The sequence below is a fragment of the Lagopus muta genome, chromosome Z (assembly GCF_023343835.1).
Source record: "Lagopus muta isolate bLagMut1 chromosome Z, bLagMut1 primary, whole genome shotgun sequence".
Taxonomy (NCBI): domain Eukaryota; kingdom Metazoa; phylum Chordata; class Aves; order Galliformes; family Phasianidae; genus Lagopus; species Lagopus muta.
This window is the reverse complement of record NC_064472.1, coordinates 52,074,698-52,095,777: the sequence shown is the minus strand read 5'-3', so window position 1 is coordinate 52,095,777 and position 21,080 is coordinate 52,074,698. Positions and strand designations below refer to the sequence as shown.

Genomic DNA, 21,080 nt, shown 5'->3' with positions numbered 1-21,080 from the left:
GTCCCACAGGGTTATTCTTGGGACCAGTGCTCTTCAACATCTTCATCAATTACATAGCTGAGTGCATCGGGTGACCTCAGCAAGTTCGTGGATAACACCATGCTGAGCGGTGCAGTCAATACACTGGAAGGAAGGGAAGCCATCCAAGTAGGACCAGGACAGGCTGGAAAAGTAGGCCCATGAAAACCTAATGAGGTTCAATAACATCAATTACAATGTGCTGCCCTTGGGTTGGGGCAATCCCAGGTATTTACACAAACTAGGGGAAGATCTCCTTGAGAGCAGCCCCATGGAGCTTTGATAGATGAGGAGCTGGACATGAGCCAGCAGTGTGCACTTGCAGCCCAGAAGGCCAACTGTGTTCTGGGCTGCATTAAAAAAGGGGCGGCCAGCAGGGAGAGAGAGGTGATTGTCCCCCTCTACTCAGCTCTTGTGAGGCCCCATCTGGAGCACTGCATCCAGGCACGGGGCCCCCAACACAAGAGAAATGCAGAGCTCTTGGAATGGGTCCAGAGGTGCGCCAATAAGACGATCAGAAGGCTGGAGCACCTCTCCTCTGAAGAAAGGTTGAGGGAACGAGGATTGTTTAGCTTGGAGAAGAGAAGGTGCCGGGGAGACCTCACTGTGAAGGGAGCATGTGAACAGGAGGGGGAAAGGCTGTTTACAAGGATGGACAGTGATAGGACAAGGGAGAATGGTCTTAAACTGAGACAGGTGAGATCTAGGTTCAGATATTAGGATATTATGCTAGATATTAGAGAGTGGTGTCACACTGGAACAGGTTGCCCGAGGAGGCTGTGGACATCCCATCCCTGGAGGCATTCAAGGCCAGGCTGGATGTGGCTCTGGGCAGCCTGCTCTGGTGGTTGATGACCCTGGATATAGCAGGGGAGTTAAAACTAGATGATCATTGTGGCCCTTTTCAACCCAGGCCACTCTATGATCTATGATTTTATGATTTCATGTTTTCATGTTGCTTCGATAGCCGTGAAGAAGCATGCAGTTCAACCAAAGACTTCTGTTCTCAGCTGTTTTGAAGATCTCTCCTGTAATCCCAAGTAGTGCTTCAGAGTATCTTCAAATAATATTTGCACAAGTCCTGACAGCAACAATGTAGTTAAAATTTTCAAATAAAAATAATAATAGTAAGACTAAATCTCTGCAACTTCCCCATGGATCACAGCTAAAATATGTGGCTATGTTGACCTATCTACTTCCCCACATTCACCACCATAGAGGAAATGCTAAGTCTTGGCTTGAAACAGTGACTGAACACCTGGTAGGAAGGCAGGACAAATCCAGTAGAACTCAGGTGTATGCAGTGCACCTGAGTGAATGGAAAGGGTGAATCCTGGCTCCACCCCTTTCCAAACTTCCTTTAAGGGTTAGCAATGGAGGCAAGGGTATCTCTCTGGAGATCCCTGCATACTTCAGTACTCTTGAAGGGAAGCAACTTCTTTCCTTTATTTCTATACCCACTACTGCTGTATTTGAGTAAAACCTCACACAATGTAGTCTGGGATCTTGGTACTCTGCTGTTACTGTTGCTCTTCCCTTGCATTACAACTCCCAAAAGACTTTAGGAATTGTACTGTGTGTCTGCACTGTACTAAAGCAGGCTTCTGTACTGCCTTCTACCCAAAGGGGCCAGAAAGGAAAATCCTGAATTACAAGTAAACTAAATCCAACTAACTGCTGCAGGGCATACACTTTAATTGCGTCCCCACATGCACCCAGTTTGTACTAACGCATGAATCATTGTTTTATCTGTATTCTACTTTCTGTCATCTTGATAATTAGTCCCACAAATTCAACCCTATCCATTCAGAAATACAGCTAAAACCAGCTGAAAGTACCTGTCATTCTAGAGTTTATGCTCACCATTTCTAATTTGTCAGTACTTTACAATACTTCACAAACTCCCTTTTCAAGACTACGCAGTGTCATGTTCAGATTACTAGCAGTTGTTCATACAGGCCAAAAGAGACATCTTATGAACAGTACAACCTACAGCTTCCTCCTAAAGCTATACAAGGAGCAGAGCAGCAAAGAAACTCTACTTGAATTAACAATTCAAAGAAACCTCACATCTAAATTTATGAAACAAACCAATGGGAGACAACTTTCATGCAGATTTCTCATTAAATTCAAAACTGCAGTCTGAACATCATTCCTTCGAAGATCAGCTTGACAGTAAATATATAAACAACATAGTATACACAGATCAATCCTTAAAACTACTCTAAGGAAGACGTGCCGTTTTAAATATTACCAATATATCTAAAGAGATCTGTCAATCTTGAAGAATCTTTATTTCACTTTAACATCACTCTATTTTCCCACAAAAACTGGGGAAACGTGGAACTGTTTGTTCTGGTTAATAGAAAAACCTTACTTATACTGAGTGTAAAAACTCTGATGCAATTAACATCCTGCTTTTTTTGTTTGTTTGTTTTAAGTTGGCTATTCATTTGGTGGCTGTTCCACAGTGTCGCTCTAGTGAGGTTTTCTGCAGCATTTTTGACTTCCACTTCACAATGAAACCACAGAAGAGGAAAGGATGTGACTCATGCACAGGTATTTAAGGTACAGTAAAATATTAAATTCTTATTCTAGTGTAGTTACTTTGAGCTTATTTTTGAGCTTTGATCTGGTAAAAAGAAAGCAGGCCAATCCTGTTTGCACTCCAAAACTTAATTAAGGAAGTGACTTCCAAGAGCACGAGAAGATGATCTTGTGCAGATTCTATCCAATTTCTCAGTATCTTGTGCGCAAGAACCACAGAAGTAGGAATACAGGAAACTGCACAGCACAGAGGCACCACGTGCAATACATTTAACAACCCCAGCAACAGTTTAATAAGGAAATTATGAGCTACAACTATGCTTTCAAGTAGGATAACAAAAGATCTACTACTTCTCCAATTACAATGTTAAAAATTGCAGTGTAATCCACAGCTTATTCCCACACAGAATAATTATGCAGTCTGTGAGTTAATATTCTACTCTCCCCACGTAGGAAAATATGATACTGAATTAAAATTCTGAGGCAAAAGGCCAACTTCTAATGAAGTTATTGTTCAACTTATAACTACTAAAAAAAAAAAACCACTAACAAGGGCACCTGTAAAGGCAGATGTATACATCTCCAAGAGAAAGCAATGCAAGAAATCAATCTAGGTCTAGCTGAAAGAAATAGCAGACTGGTGTAACAGCTGTTCTTTGCCAGTTGCTTTGATAGTGCAACAACCTAGAGAGTAACCAATAGATGTTAGAGGATCACCTCTTCAAGTACTTGCAGATGCATCTCATCAGATCCTTCACATCTGTGTATCCAGCTTGTACAAACTGGTCTTACTTTAGTTCTCCCACAGTACTGGGGATCTGCTCTTCACTTTGTTGTTGCCTCTTGGCAGAGACTTGGGAGCTGACCATTCCTATGCTGACCAAAGCAAAGAGAACCTGGAATACTTCAGTCTCTACAGTCATTTACCACTAAGCTGTCAGGACCACACCTACAGTTTCTCTTGCAATGCTTGACACTTTTTGCTAGTTTCAGTTCCAGCTGAGCACACTCCTTTCTAAATATATTTCCACATAACCTAAGCAGTATTTCTTTATTGCTCTTTGAGAGTCTGTTTTCTCTTTCAAGGGTAAAGTGAACAAACAACTCCTTAAAAATATAGTGGACACTTAAGGCATCAGAAGACAGGAAGATAGTTTTTTGTCTCTAAAGAATAAAAAAGAACAACTCAATCTAAATGTTGAGAAAGCTACGGAACACACAAAGTGAACTAATAATATTCTACAGATGAGCAAATATATTCCTAAATATTTTGAAGACTTCACACACTGAGACTTTCATGAATACTTATAATTCAGGTACCACCTCAGAACATTAAGAAACAAAACTTCAGTAAAAGAACCTTTTTTTTTTAATTATAAAGTATGAGAGATCTGAAAGTTGAGAATACGAAAAAAAAATAAGAATATGAAAAAAAAAAAGACTGAAATATGTACTGAACAAAGAACTGTTAGTTATTTGCTTCTGCAAATAAGCTTTTTTCAATACTAGTGAAAAGACAGATCTTACTCAAAGCAGTTCATCTTATTCACCATCTTTTCCGATATTTTACATTTTAATCTTCAAATCAAACAAATGCAAGTAACAGAGAAATTTTAAATCAAAAGACCACTTCCTCAAATATAAACATCTTAGAGGATAACATGTTAGCAAAGCGTGATTTCTGATAAGCCTTTTTATGTTTGGTTTCTTATTCCTTGAGTATAAATCTAAGACTGAGATGAACTTTGCCAATGCTACAGGTTTGCAATGAGGAACAGAATCCTATGGCATTTAGTCTCACTCTCCATAAAGTTTCATCCAAACTCTCAAAACTCTCTAATACTAAGACTTTTCTTGACGCTTGTTTTTTAATTTAAACAACGATGATTACCACTTTCATGTAAGCCAGTAGGCTAATAAGTATGATTTGTTTCCTGATGTTTAAGTTTTCTTTAGTTGTAATTTATATATATATATATATATATATATATATATATATATATATATATATATATATAAATAAAATAGCACTTCAGCACTTTAAAAAAAGAAAAAAACACAAGTAGAGAGGTCAATAACATATCACAAACAGCAAGTCTTTAGAAGTTTTTCATATGAAGCAATCAGAGAAACTACAAAGGTTAAGGACATGCATTCAAAACTACAGATCAAAATGCCAAGGCACAGAATTCTTAGAAAGTAAACTATTCAAATACTGAATGATTTGAAATGATTAAAAGTGTACATGTGCTAACAATCATTAAGAACTTTAATACACCATGTATAAGGAATAAAGTTAAAATATGTACATTTATGCTGGACCTAGCATCAAAAGTTAACTAATGGACAACATACTAAGAGAGACTTCAACAAAGGCTCTGAAGTACCACATTTTTGAAAAGCACACATTTTGACATTAGACCTATCTGATTGGTTTTTCATTCAGTACCTACTGCTTTTTTTAACACTAACACATTAGAGCTGTAATTACAGCATTTTTGTGATTTTCCACTAAGTAAGTTTTTCACTATTTTCTCTATTAACTGTTTTATTATCAACTGCCAATCAGACTCATCTTGCATGCCAGTACAAAGGCCAGTTTCTGCACACTACACTTGAGAAAAGTGAAAAATGCATTTAAATGCAACTTTGATTAAAAAGCAAGGCATATTCTTAATTTCTAAATGATACGAGAAGGACGCTGGCTGCAGTCACTGTAGTGCATAGAAAAAAAATGCTTCCATATGAATTATACTACACGTCTCCTACAGAAGCAAATAATTTAAAATAAAGATAAGATTTATTTTTGACTGAGACTTACATTTCTGAGGTTTTCTAAGCCCGGATATAATGATTTTTTAAGTCAAAAGCAATATTTGCATTCTTTCATGATCTGCTATTACATGCTGTTGCAAACACGACTCTCCACCTTTCTGTAGAGCAAAAAAACTTGTAAGTTATCAAAATGAAGACCAAAGTTTTTGCAATTCCTGTATAACTGAGCCATCAGCAGGATACCAGTCCTGAACACACACTCCTCCAAGATGGCAGTCTTATAGCTCCACTGCTGTAGATTATCTCATGTTTTGCAACAATTGACACCTGTATGGCAACTGCTGAGTCATGGCCCGAACCACTGAGTGAAAACCTGAGCCAAGGACTGGGTTAGCCGAGAGAGCACAGGTGAATTGCCTTCACCTGTGTGACCAGAAGGGGTGGAGCCAGGCTCCAGCCCTCCAAGACCCCATTTAAGGGTTGACTACCACAAGGGAAGGATCTCCTTCTGGAGATCCCTCCTTTTTGGAGTTTTCTATTGCAAGCCTAGATCCTTGGATATGGGTAAGCATTTCTTCCTTGATCATCTCTTTTTTACCACAATAATCTTTCCAACTATACATGTGTAAAGTACCATCCTAGCTGCGCTGCTCTTCCAACTGTACATTTGTTGACTGTACAACACTGAAATCAACATATTTACAGCACTAGCTGCTAAACAAGTCTGTGTAAGTGGGATTCTTTACAATGTACCATACACGTGCTTTTTAAGCTTTTGAAGCTCAAGCTTCTTTACAGGGTCAAGATGCTAATTTAACTGATCTCCTCTTCAAACCTAAGAGCATTGAATATAAATTCCTCTATCTTTATAGATCTAAGTTCTACATCCCCTTTTAATGTCTATAGAAATTCAAACCAGACATGGATTAAAGTCAGGTAGTTCTTTCTCTATCTTGTCTTATCAGCTCTAATTTAGAACCACTCAACAATATTCCTCCTGCTGACATTTGTATCATAAAAGAGTAGCTTATCCTTCACGTTCCTCTCCTGAATTCATCTTCACCTGGAGAGAGGAAAAACAGGAGTCAATTACAAGTGTCTTCTCATCTCTTGAGAAGAAATAACAATTTCTACCAAACACAAAAGCAGTTTTCTTTATGACACTTTCCATTATCCAACAATTGTCTCAGTGATTCTCTAGGCCACTAGTATTCTCTTTCGGAGCCAGAATATTGTGTAACCATCATAGCAGTGTTCTCTTCAGATTCTTTTGTAACACTGAAAGAGACCAGTGCAAGTGGAAATGTAAAATAATATGATCGTTCCAGTCTCCAAACAGTAAGTTGATATCAACTTTGATTCTCCACTGTGCCTCTCTCTATGTTGAGACAATATTAAGTTAGATTCTGCATGCTAATGCCTTTCCTTTAGTAAGGCCTTCAGTTTGGCCTCTACTAGGCCCAGGAAAAGACATATGGTGGCTGCAGCATTCCAGACTCGCAGACAGATACAATCAGTTGAGAAGATCCAGGAGAGTGAGACAGTAACAGGTGGCAATGATGTCTGCCTCACAGATTGTTAGAAACCATACAAACAGATGTCCAGAATGATGAACTCATGACAAAACCCAAAACAGTCCTCAATGAATCCAAGAATCCCTCACACAGCCACTCAGTTATTTGAATATTCCAAGAGAAAAAGCTTATGTCTCGCATCCTGGTGATGATAAACACTAGCATTTAAGGAAAAGCAAGGAATGTTGCAAATTATTATTCAAGAGAATGAGTAGAAGAAAAGGAAGAGGGAGGGGGACAGGGAAAGGGAGAGGGATAGGAACTTTCTACATCAGTTGTATTTCTGAGCTTTTTCCACATTAAGTATTACGGAAGTACTTCTTTAACCTAGTCATTCTGTTAGTCTGAAAACCTAACTTCCTCAAAATAGTTTTGATTTTAACATTAAGATCGCTAAGAGAACTTCTATATTATGCTTAGAACAAGAAGTGCACTTGTTTTCCAGTAATAAAATAGAACTGAAGTCTCACATGCAATAATATGGCATAAATAATGCAACCATGAAAGCTGAATTATTCTATCCCACTATTCACCTCCCAAAAAACAGCAGAATCAATTAACTGTAATTTTTGTTCATTTTTTCTATAGCTTCCATATTGAAAATTCTTAGAGCTCTGCACAAAAGTTCCTGAGTTTTAAGCAAAAATCTAACAGTAATTTACCCAATACAAAAAGGATGTGTATTTTAACATGAGTACTGAAAAAAAAGCTTTGATATAGTACAGTATGTCTCCTGTATCACATCTCACGTACTGCTTCTGTGAGTCCACCAATACCTCACCCATATAATGTCCGGTGACACACTACTTTCAAAGTAATAAGCAGGCATTCCTGACATTTGAGACTGTCAAGATTCTTCAAATTTCCTAACTTAAAATGAATTCTGAAATTCATACTGAATATTCTTCATTAATAATACGAAGTAGATATGAACACAAACGTTGAGCAACTTTGTTCTACTTTGATTTCTAGTAAATCATGTTATTAGACAAAAACAAATGATCTTTTCATTATTACAGATGACGGAGTCAAATCTTCTACATACACCATATACATGACCACTATACATATCTTTTTTCTGATGTTAAAAGAAGGAGATACTGCTAGCTGTCTATTTTGATTAGTATTAACTACAAAAAACAGTTAATTAACAGCACACCCAGATTCATGATCTTTAAGTACAAAAAGAGGAAGTGTGTTAAGTGGTAAAAAAAGAAAGACAGAATCCCTACCAAAGAAATCCTGAACTCTGTATTCAGGGCATAAATCCTATTAAAAGAACAAGGAGTCCTTCCACAGGAAAACCACAATTTGAACTATTTTATTATCTAAATGTTGATGAGTGAAAGCTTTTCCTTTTTGATATTACCAATATACCCCCTTCCATTCCATCTCTTGATCTGAACTGTATCAACCAGTATCACTTCAGCTACGTGTTTAAATTATTAGTACTAGTCATAGAGGATGTCAACTGCAAAGTTCCAGCAGGTCAAGACTCAAAGATACTGGATTCTGTGCAGCTATAGCATGTGATACCTTCTGTGAAACACTTAAAGCACGTAAATGACACACACAGTACATGAAAATAAACATATCTTTAAAAGAATACTTGTAACAATAACATGATTTGCAGCCTCTCAGTTACAAAATAATCCAAATACAGCAGACCATACACAAACTTGATAAAAGATTAGAAATAACAATGTTATATGAGGCAGCTACAGAGTTTGACTTTAATATTTTCAAATTACAGCAGGTGAAAAAAACAAGGGCAGTTGTGGGAAAGCTCAAGCAGAAAAAGCCTTCAGGGATGGAGAAGCTCAACTCTGGCCATGTTAGGTCTGTTCAAAAAGACTAGGTCTTGAATACCATTCCTTCCCTCAACATTTGCCTCTCTACATACACAGATTAAAAACAAACAAACAAAAAAAACCCACAACATTAAGACATTACTAGAATTTCAGCAACATATTTGGCTCATATTAACATTGGGCCAGCACTCAAGGCCAAAGACTTCCATTCCACGCAGGATAGTGAGGACGTAAGGAGTAGTAAGCATTTGAGCCATACGCAGGAACATCCTTAATTATACTTTCTTCATGCAGTAGGTAGACAGTAGCTGCAAATCTATTTCTCAAAAGCACCAAGTCAAGCTATTCACAGTCAGTACTTCCCCTTATCCCCATTGTCCCCAAAAGCTTTGAAAAGACAGAGAAATAAATGAAAACGTTTGCAAAAAACAAGATTTCCCATCCAGTGAATTTAATTACACAATCAACACTGCAAACTCAATTCAGTTTTCTAAAGACTTGTTATTTTAGAATGCTTTAAATATATTTGATCTGTTTTTAAAAGATCATCCAATAAACTTGTCAGCAACTTACTATGCAGAAAGAAAGAGGATGGAGATCAAACACTGGAATACCATCTGCCATCTGGAATAGCTTAACAAATTATATGGATTGGTGGTATTTGAGTCCAGAGCTCAATCACTAAAAAGTACATAATGTTTGTCCACATGCTCACCAATTTCCATCTGGTGACAGAAACTCCATGAAGAAAGGTCAGAATATCAACAAGAGACTATTTTAGACACTATATTTCTTATATTCAACACAGCTCTAATGCTTCACGATTTATGCAAACTACTGATTTATAATTGGGAAAAAAACCCAACAAAAATTAAGGGACACTGCAAACAACTACATATCTGGCCCTTCTTTAAATACCTATTTGAGGACTGCATTTTGCCTAAAATAGGCAGGATCTGACAAAGAGGTGTATTTCTTTTACTTTATTTTTAATTTGTGTGTGCATGTGTAAGGGAACAAAAGTTGCAGAATCTTTTACTACCTGATCTGCATATATACATACATTTCTATTTATCAAAATATGCATAGAAGACCAGCTTCTAAATAGGAAAAAAGTAAAAATTATACAAGAAGAAAATTATTTAAAGAAAAACTTCATAATTTCTTCACTTTCATATTATTTGTAGCATTTTGATGTCAGAAAACATTTTGAAACTTAAAAAACTGATGCCTATTGATGGCTTTAATAATTCACCTACAAGACTGATACAACCTTCATTACAGCCAAATATCCAGCCTTTTCTACATCACTGCATACATCATCAAACATACCAGAACCATAAATGCATAAACAACTGTATGATATACTTATTCTGTGCTCTGTTTTGTTTTGCTGCTTATTTTGTTCTCTGCTACCTTTTAAGAGTTACTCATCTAATTCAGATGCTGCTGCTAAATAATATCTTTTTTTTTTTTAATTGCAACCTACAACAAAGCAAAAAGAAGACAAGAGCAGATAAAAATTTTAAAGGATTACTAGAAGTTTCTCTTCATTCTTCGTGCTTACAACAATTAGGACACAAAAGCAGTTTCACTGTGTGTTACTCTATGCTATTTATAGGAGGAAGTAAGAAAGTAGATATGAGACTGTTACAAATTGTCTTAAAACAAAAATGACATAAACACAGATATGTCTAAAAACCTATGCTACACAATCATTCTTTTCACAACCAAATGGAAAGTAATTCTGTATGATGCAACAACTGTTTTTGCCAAGCACGGCATACACATTCTATTTTTAGCACATTACCACTAAGCATATGAAATCAGATTATTTTTACCAGAAAGTTTTTCCAATACGGATATAAACAACAAGCTTCACATAAAGGCAAGCTTTGCCCACACCAGTAAGGAAATCAGTTGCCACTGGCACTTAGTGGAAAGAAAAAGGGTTACTTGGGATGTACTGTGCACTGTGAGAACACACCCCCCAGAGAACTCTGAAGAAGCAGGTCAAGATGTCAAATGTACACAGAAGTGACAGAAGCATTTAAAACAGACTAAGTATTTCAACTTAAATTGACTTAATATTCCTGGGAGAGATCTAGACCTTATAAACTCCAATGTTCAGTAAAATGTTCAGAGGTATGTGATACAATCAAAAAAAAACAAACAACTTCGTTCCTAACCTAAGCACAGATTCATTTACCATTGATGTTCAAGGTGGCAGAAGTCTAGCCAAAATGATACTTTTATCAATTTAGTACTAGTGAGACTAATCAGTAATTGGTACCTTTCTGTTAATGTAATCTTTACCTGCCCTTAACCATTTTAAATGGAACACAGATGTCAGAGTACACATTTTGACAAAAAACGAATCCGTATGCCCTGAAATTGTCTTGCAAAAATTCTAACCATTGAAAGCAAGCTTGCAGGATTTGAGCAGATGTGAGAGAGTCTATGACAGACATAGAATTCACACATAATAATGAACTCCCGACTGCTTTCTCTTAACCAGGATGTGAAGGTGACAAAGAGTGAGTTACATTAACCAAACTAGGTAGGCTCTTATCATAATGATAAAAATGGGTTTGCTATTATTCTGGAGTTTAAAAAAAATGGCTCAACATTTCTTGTGACCTGTTATTCATACCAAACCATGAACAACTTAAAACTACTGAAAGTCAGGATTCTGTCTAACAAAGTCTTCTGCATTTTCTATACCATAAACAAAATGCTATTTCAAAATATGTAAAACTGTCTTGGGAATCTAAAACGTATTACATTAACAAGAAGCCTGCAAAGATTTGGGTTCCAACAAAAATAGTGCCACCTATTTATTTCCATGGAAATGACAATAGATGCTAAGAGCACAATAAGGCTCTTTGACAGAGAAAATTCTCAACTACTTTTGACACTATTTTTCAAGAGAAAAACTAGCTATGCACTTTTGCAGAGATGAACAAGAGCCTGCTAGTCACGTTTGTAATAATCTGTACAAGCAGAGGTGACTCACTCTCACCACTGCTGAAACTCTCTCTCCGTGTTCACATCCACTGTTAGGACTCCATAAACACACAGAAAGTGCCAAGGAATGTCAATAGGTGCCGTTTTTTCCACATTGTTAGAATTCAATTCCTATCCTTGCTTCATATGCACTTCTGTATTAAACACTGATTTGTCAGACTGCTTCTCTGCTGCAATCTGTCACATGGCAACTAAGTGTAACGGAATACTGGTGGGAAGGTTCAAATTCTACTGCCATACCACCACCATCTACCTCTGATGTCATGGGTCAACATAATAAAATAGGAGGCATTACTTCCAGAGTAGCCCATCAACGAAGTTTCAGAAATGTCTTAATGCAGGCAGGGATAGTAACCCTGCTTTGAAGAAATTGAAGTATTGAGAATTTTTCTCTACCTTAAGTATTGAAATGAAAGATATAAAGGAAAAGTTTGTTGCTGAAACAAGTCTATACAGCACAGAAGCTTAATTTAGGTCAAAAAAGATCTTCAAGATCAGCAAGTCCAACCATCAAACTAACCTACTGAGTCCCATGGCCACAGCATTTCCCTTAATAACAGGGCATTCAATATCAACACTGGTCAAAATGTGCTGTGGTTGGAAGATGTCTTGTTTGACAGGAGCAGTACTGTTGGATGGGGAGGAAAAGACGAAAGAATTTGCATCCCTCTTTTTCAGTGTTTTCAGCACTTCTGCAAGTGCTCTCCACAGAGACTAAACCAATCCTTGGTTGTGTTGCTCTTCCATTAACTCCTACTGTGCAGGCAGGCGCAGAAGAGCCAATGGATGAGCTCATCTTAGCCAAGTCTCTTCCCAGCTCAGATTTATGTCCACCCCTGACCCAGTGGCAACCCAGATCACCAACATAAAATTCTCTAACTTAAGAATATAACTCAAATGGATTACCTAATATCTAATGCTCTAAGGCACCGCAATTCCAGATCACAGTAAGAATCAGTTGCTAACAAAAGTAAAAGCAGTGAGAATGCATAACCTCACGGCACCTCTCAAAGCTTAGCCAAGCTGGAGGCCATGAAGGACTAGAGGTACAGAAAGAACCTTTTTCTCCAAAACTCTGCTTCTACCTGAGCTATACTAAGGATACTTTTATATTAAAATAGGTAAATAGCATCACCCCAAATACCCTTAATTAAGAGTTCATCACCGTGCTCTGAAGATGAAATGGAAAAAACAATAACCCAGCATCTGTTGAAACAAAGCTACAGTCATTTCAAATATCCCATTAGCACAGCCAAAGAAGAGTGTGGTATCATCATACTAATACTGGTATTCACAACACACACGACATTCTTGGAGCTATCACAGCTAGTGACTCAAGATTTCATTGTAATTGCCCTCATCTACTTGCTCTCCACCAGCAGAACTGTAGAAAGAACTGGAAGATCAAAAGCAAGAAAAAGTCTGATGGGTTTAGAAAATGAGAGTTTAGTAAGCAAAGTCGAGGAAGAAAAAAAAAAGAGAGAGATGCAAAAGCAATCACTCACCAGTAGCAGACTGATGCTCGGCCAGTGCTCAACTAAGGTCTATTTACTATAAAATCTTCTCAGTCTTACTTCTGAGCATGATATCATACAATATGAAATATCCCTTTGGTCCACTGGTGTTGGCTGTCCCCACCCAAGCTTTGCCAACGCCCAGACTACTCACTGCACTCAGAATAGAGGGAGCAGTGTAAGAAATAGAGACAATCTAACGCTGTGCAAGCTCTATTCAGCAACCACTAGAACACTATCATCAACACTGTTTGGGTCACAGAAATAAAATATAGCACCATACGGTGTTCTACAATGAAAAACAAGTTCATCACAGCCAAGTCATATACAAATTTACATGAAAAGACCACTAGGACTCATAGCACTTGTTAACACATAGGTCAGCTACAGGTGAGACAATACAAATACTTCAAAATACCTGCAGAGAGTTAAAGAAGGCAGATACATACCAAGTTATCAGAGGACCCACCCAAACTACCCATAACTTCAAACAGCCTAGAAATATCAGTGAAAACTGCACAGATAATGTTTTAGCTTTGGATATGAAATCAACTTAGCTAATATACGTACTGAATTCAACAAAGGACAACAAATTAAACCACATTAAGGTTTTTCCTGAACAGAAGATTCTCAAACACGCCAAGAAGACTTAACTCTCTTCTGCAGAAACAAAGACTGTTCCGAAACAGCATTCTCTCCATTCATCAACCCTACAAAATCAAAGACTTTGACAAAATCAACAGCACTACATCTTGCATTTCTCAGACTTTGACAGACATGGATACCAGAAGTGGTCTGTCAATGGTGAAACAAGTTTTTAGTTAAGCTACGCCATTTTTTCCACAGTCAAGTTTACACGAACATCAATAAATTGCATATACAAGAAACCACTGCTTTCCCACCAGAAGAATATAGAAATTACTTACATGGTATAGACTGTGGTCCAAGGCGACATGGGCATACAAATAGTCATCTAATGACAACTACCTCTGACATAGAAATGAACAGAAAAGTTACGCATTTACGAGTGTACAAGAAGTTCAAGAAAAGTTTTAAGCGGTCTTTAAGATCAGCGTCAAAGTCAAAGCCCTCTGTAATAAGCATATAAAATTCAGGAATTCATCTACCTAAGTGATCTAGAAAAAAAGGTAAACTTGATAGAAATATTACAGAAAATATCTATAAAGCCAAAATCAAAAGCATTTCAGTTATGTTAAATATGTAGTGTAACCACTGAATATACATTTCTACTACACACAAGTTCACACAACCCAGTCACATTACCAAAGACATTGTAGTTCAAACCTTAGAGAAATGTACTAACAGAAATGACAAATACAGAGCAAAACTATTTCTGATTATTTTCTAAAGACTGAAGTAAGAATTTGGACTTGCTTTATATCTAGAAAGCACAGTCTAAGTATTAGTGACGGAAAAAAAAATCTAAAGGTATCTACTGCAAATCTACCCCATTTCCAAAACATAGCTTTTCCAATATAAAGTGTTTCACATTTTAGTTTTTTCTACTAGAAAACATTTTAGAAAATACTTCACATCTTGAAATTCACTATAATACTTCAAAGTCTGCATGCACATTCCACTAGTCTAGATATTCAAGTTAAATGCATTTCAGTACTTTAGAAATCATCACAACAAGATGTCTCTTTCATTTAAATTCTGGGACACAACTGAAGACACTTCTTCACAGCTTCTGTTTGTGTCAACTGCATGTACTAAAAATTTCTGCTCAGGACACTTCTTTATTATTTCTCCAGACATCCAGAAGATCTTGAGCATTGTGTCAGTTTCAAACATCTCAAAAAACTGTCTAAGTTCTCTATCTGTTCAGGATGCAGTTTGTTTATTTGCAACCTATATTATACTTCTTTTTCATAATGATATTACATTCAAATATCTAGTTACAAAAAAACCAGTAGATCTAAAGTAAAACCTGTGCCTTCTGTAAATAAAAGCACAGTGCAGTACAGAAAACAAACCCGACTACCAAAATTTTCACTCGATCTACTGTAAATTATATGTAAGACAGGAACTCACAAAGGCTAAGTGTAACCTTCAGATGTTAGTTTCCTTAGGTTTTCTGTACAGCTGCTAGAAAGAAGAAAGAGCAAACTTGAAAACCACACACAGAACTCAAATATAAAGTGATTTTTTCAGCAGCGTATTTAAGGTTTTGACTACAGCTCCACAAAACAGTAATGGCTTATTTTGTATCAATATTTGAATTCAACAATTTTAAGCACTCAACTTGATAAATTTTTTCTGCATGCTCTTGTAACAAATTATAAGGGCATTGAGAAAGTCATCATCACTTCTTGTCACAAGCCACTTCTTAAAGTGAAGAACTAAGAGATTCCACCCTCTCAAATTTTATCTAGAATTTGATACTTTCAAGGCAGGTTAAAATGGAAAAAAAAAATCCACATTAACTCTATCTTGTTTTTTTCTACCAGATTTAAAACAAACTATAATATTTTAAGTTATTAATACAGAATAAACAAAAAATAAGCATAGTGTTTGTTTTTAATCAGCTATTGAAACTTACCACAAGCTTACTACATTCTTTCATAGCCTAAATTAAATAATTTAACTCTGTTTTTTGTAAACTTTCTAGTACACACCAATCTGTTCAGTGGCACATACATAGCTCATTATTACTCAAAATTAATTTTAAAGACAGATATCCATCCTGCAAATAACCCAATACTTCAAATAACAGATGTTGATCACAGTTCTGTGTGATTGTATTAGATGCAAACCTTAGGTAAGTGCTCTGTCACAACAGGAAAGGACTAGTCACCAAACTACATCGTCCAACTATGTCATTGTCTACAAGAACATCAATTTAACTTGGAAAGTTTATACCATGTATGTTCAACCCACAACCTGTGGACTGCATGCAGCCCAGCACAGCTTGCAATGTGACCTGGCTTCTACTGCCACATCATCACAACAGTGGCTCTGTCCTTCCATTTGAAATAAAATTAAAACCATTTACTCACGGTGAGTTTATTAAGTAAGGGAGGTATATGGAAAGTGTGGCAGATATAATGTATCCTCATAACAAGAAGTTTTACGAAGAAACAGGAAAATATATTGAGAGAAATTTAAAGAGTAAGGCTGCTAATTTCAAATTTTATGCTTTAGAGATAGATGAAAGTACTGATGCTACAGACATGGCTCACCTTGCCATTTTCACTAGAGGTACTGATAACAAACACAATATCACTGTAGAAATGGCTTCTTTGGTATCACTGAAAGATACAAGTAAATCTCTGTATTTATTTGATGCAGCAAAAAAAAACCTCATAAAAGCAATTTTCTTTCACTTTTGTCCACAAATCTGATGTACCAACCGTTACCCCAGTTATGGTTGGTAGAAAAGAGGGACTTAATAAAATTAATAGAAGATGTTGCAATTGCAACTGGCAACTCAAGTTTGATGAAATACCACTGCGTCACACACCAAAAAAATTGATCTGCAAAAGCTTTAGAAATGACTGATGTCTTGTAAATAATCATGAAAGCTGTGAACTTAATAAAGTCCAGGGGACTGAATCATCACCAATTGGATGCTGATTATGGGAACTCCATTTTCAGTCAACATACATTACCTGCAAATTTTGAAATGGAATGTATAAAACTAAAAAACTAAAAAAAAAAAAAAAAAAAAAAAAAGAAATTAGGCAATCTGTCTTTACCACACTTCTATAGGGCCTATCATCTTACAAGAGAAATATATCCCTCGCTTCATAATCACATCTTATTCATGTCATCACTTCTTGGCGATATGTATATTTCTGAACAATTACTGTCAAGGAAGAAACATAGAAAGAATAATATTTCATCAAATAATTCTGACAAACACCTTCAGAACTAACAATTGCAGCAACTTCCACCAAACTAGATAATTACACACTGATTTCACAAAAACAGGGTCAAATATACCACTAGATTTATGTTTTTTACTAAAACAAAAATCAGAGCAACAAAAATACATTAAAAGTAAGTTTTGTTATTTAAATACATTAGCTATATTATATATTTTACATGCAGCCCAGGACAACTACTATTCACACAGGCAAGCCAAAAGTCTGGACACTCATGGGTTATACCCTTAAGAATCATCACTATAAGCAGAGGATCAACTTGGACAAAGTTGTTTTTTTAAAATAAATTTTAAGTAATAGCAGAGATCTCATGTCTGAGATGAATTCTGTTCCAATAGGAAAGGAGAGTGAAGACTGCCTACATTACTAGGGTTCATCAGCCACTTACATTTCCACTGTTGAATCACGTATGTCACACAGAAGGAAGAATGGTGAAATACTGCACCATTAGCTTCAAAAGGCAAATTTAAAAGTTAGATCAATTAAATAAAGCTAAAAATGCTTCACTAAGTGGCTTTCAAAATTTGTCCTTCCATAATAGCCTGATCTTAAATACATTATTTACCAGCTTCACAAACTACAATGAGCTATGATCCACAGCTCATACAAGACCAAAAAAGGAAGAAAAACTGCAAGGAAATATCCTTAACTGGCATCCTGGAGCTGAATAAACCAATTACCATAAACTTTTTTTTTTTTTTTTTAAGAAGGAGAAAAGAATTATACTGCGGCAATATTAGCAGTGTAGAAAGCTGTTCCTACTTCCACTAGAATCTGTGAAAAAAATTGCAAGAAAAGTATTGTGTGGTTAAAAGTAATGTCAGTTCAGCTAGTCTTCAATTAGTGACAAAACTGAGTCTCTCTTACACAGGAAATTAGAAGTGTTCTTGCACTGAAAGAAAAACTAAAGTTATCACTAGAAAAACATAAGATCCAGATGAAATAGATATGCAGGTGTTTTGAGCACACAAAACAGGGAGACATCTGAGTGGATGCCCTGGATAAGCCTGAGGAAAAGAACACTGCATCTTACACATGACATGGAATAAAGAATTGAGTCTGCCTTGTTGTAGTTAATCTACTCCAGCCTCCTTAGTCACTACTCTCAACTGGAGATAAAGCTCCCTTTCATTTACTACCTTTTCCAAACAAGTTTCTCTAAGATTTTATATAATCAGTTGCTCAGGACAGACAAAACATTGTACTTCTAAAAAATCCATATTAACTAGTGGGTCTAGTTGTCAGGTGCACACCAAGCAATCCTCTCAATCCTTTCATCAACAGGAAATAAAGAGAAAATAAGATGGAAAAGTTTGTGGGTCAAGAAAGACACAGGAAGATAGCTCATCAGTCAACCATTATCAGAGGTTATCAGAAAATAACAGTGGCATACCACTTGGCTGTCTTCGACTCCAGTTCATTTCAAAGTACTAGCACGTCAGGCATGGCAGTACTCAGTGGTGGCTTGACTTCATTCAGACCACTGTTAGCCACTGCACTTTCATAATGTCCATATGAGACTGTTAAAGGGTGAGCGAGTCTTGCTGATTATTCCTTGGCTTTCCAATCAATTAATAAACTTTTGGATGGGAAGGAGTCTTGGTTGGTGAGATATTGCAGCCAGTGCACAGCTGCCACAGCAATCAACACTTGCTTTTCCTCTCCTCTTAGAAATACAACAGAATGCTCTTCTGAGACACCAGGAACGGTAGACAGCTGCTTAATGTCCTCCACCTCCAAGACAACTATATCAAAAGCCCACTGGCAGCCTTCTATAGTCCCTGAAGTATCCCCTCCTAATACAATCTATATTAACAATGCAAGGAACCTCTGGGCCATCTGTAATAGGGTCCTTTCATCATTCCATCCCAGTTAGGCTCACTTCAGCTTTGAATAGTTAGGTTTTGGGATCCTCCTCTCTCTCCAGAAATACAGATGGGTTCTGCCCCATTATAGCTTCATAGCATTATAATATGCTGTGTGCCAGTATTCACGAGAATGTTATACTAATGTGGTTCTGATATGCCATTCCATCAAATCCACACAGTCCAATCAATTCAACTCTAACTGAAGGGAGGGCCCCTCTAGTTCCTGTTATTCATCACTCACTTCTTATGAATGTGAATCTAAAGGCTCATTATGAAACTCAGAAATAAGATCAGACCATCTACTCTGCCTGGGGAACTGCCTACTGGAAACTGGTGCAGCAATTTTCCTACAACAACCCTGTTCTGTGAATATTTTTAGGCAGATAAAACCCACAAGGTGGCATATAGCGTGTATCTACTATATTCTCTCTCTCAAGCAGAGTAAAACTTACTTCTAACAGCTGAGATAATTATCTGCACAAGTAAGGGAGAAATTTTTTTTATCTTAAAGCCACTGAACCAGTCTGTCCACAATCAAGACATAGGCCTGTAGGGAGGAAGAGATTTTCTTCATGTTTTCCAAGTAGGCTACCTTCTTCATCCATTGTTGATTTTTTTTGTTATATTGGCCATTACTGCCAGTGTTGGCATACAACAATAGTTGTAGGTTGTGAGCCCTTGACATCACCTGGGATCTTCATCTCATTGTTCTGGTCAATATTGCACATTAACATGGATAATTCCCTCAGGTCCTGTACACCATTCTCCACGGTAGCCCACTTGCCTTGGTAATATACCAGATCTTTCTTCTTGGAAATAAAAGAAATGACTTTTTTTTCTTCTGCTCTTATAGATTCTAAATTCTCTCTTTTTTTTTGTTTCCCACAAATAAATATATGAACTATCCACAATTAGCAATGAGGTTCAAGTACATATGGGCAAGATATGAAGGGTAACATCAAGTAAATAATAGAATCTGAGCTACATTACGAGGCACACATAATCATTTAGGAACACAAGAGCCCTATCATGTTTAAGGTAAATACAAAATTTCAGTTCATTGCAATTTCTTCTGAAATTCAATGTTTCTTCAGGATAGACAGTACAAGGAGTTATCTGAGTTATCTATTTCCAAAAGAAAGACTTTTAAAACCAGTTTTTATTAATGGACTTTTTCTCTGTAAACTAGAGTACCAACCCTTAATTTGTGCAAGCATGTCATTGGCCAAGTTGTTCAGTAAGTGCTCCAGAAAATCATGACAGCTGTTAGTTTTTCAGGAAAACATGAAAAACAAAATTAAGAAGAAAAATAACAAGCATCAGGCATATACAAGCTGTAAACTCCAAACTCCACAGATTACTATGAGTACAATCACAGGACAAAACTGTCACACAACCGACCAACCTGCCACTGAGTCTAGTGGTCTACCAGCAGCTTGCACCAGTCTGAATCTAAGCGTTGGTAAAAGTCTGAAGTGAAAAGAGACAGAACCTAGTTATAATATACCTTTGAAGGGATTTACTTAGGGCAGTTAAATGCGCTTATTGACAAAAATATTTAGAAGGCACTAAAGTATTTTCATATGTTATTTCAGTCCTCAGAAGGGAACTGTGAAGTAGTACATTAACTCTACTCTCAATTCCTATGTATGACCTGGAGCCCTAACAACCAAAGTATGATCTGGGAAAGAACTATCCTCTCTGTTTGCTTACTTAACAGAAACTGGGAAGAAAAAAAAAGGAGATTCTAACCACATTTGTACTTCTGTGCTACTCTTGCAAGACTAGCTTAAGTATTTGATGGTTGTTAACAGCACTATTTTCCCCCTTTGCATTTTCATTCAGTCCACAACAAAAACTCATAAATGAAATTTTCAAGGATTGGCCCTCCCAGGCCTGTCTACTTCATAAACCTCTGCCAGAAAAACTATACCAGCTGGAAATGTCAGCCATAAAGTACAAACCATATAATAACTAACTTAGCTGTGCTGGAAAGAAAGTCTTGATGTACCCAAATTATGCAAAACAAACAAACAAA

At 36.7% G+C, this 21,080-nt stretch overlaps 1 protein-coding gene across 1 annotated transcript in view; it reads right to left on the bottom strand.

Moving 5' to 3' along the window:
* Positions 1–21,080, bottom strand: part of AUH (AU RNA binding methylglutaconyl-CoA hydratase) — a 118,294-nt gene that overhangs the window by 77,696 nt on the left and 19,518 nt on the right. The gene's annotated exons all lie outside the window — the stretch shown is intronic.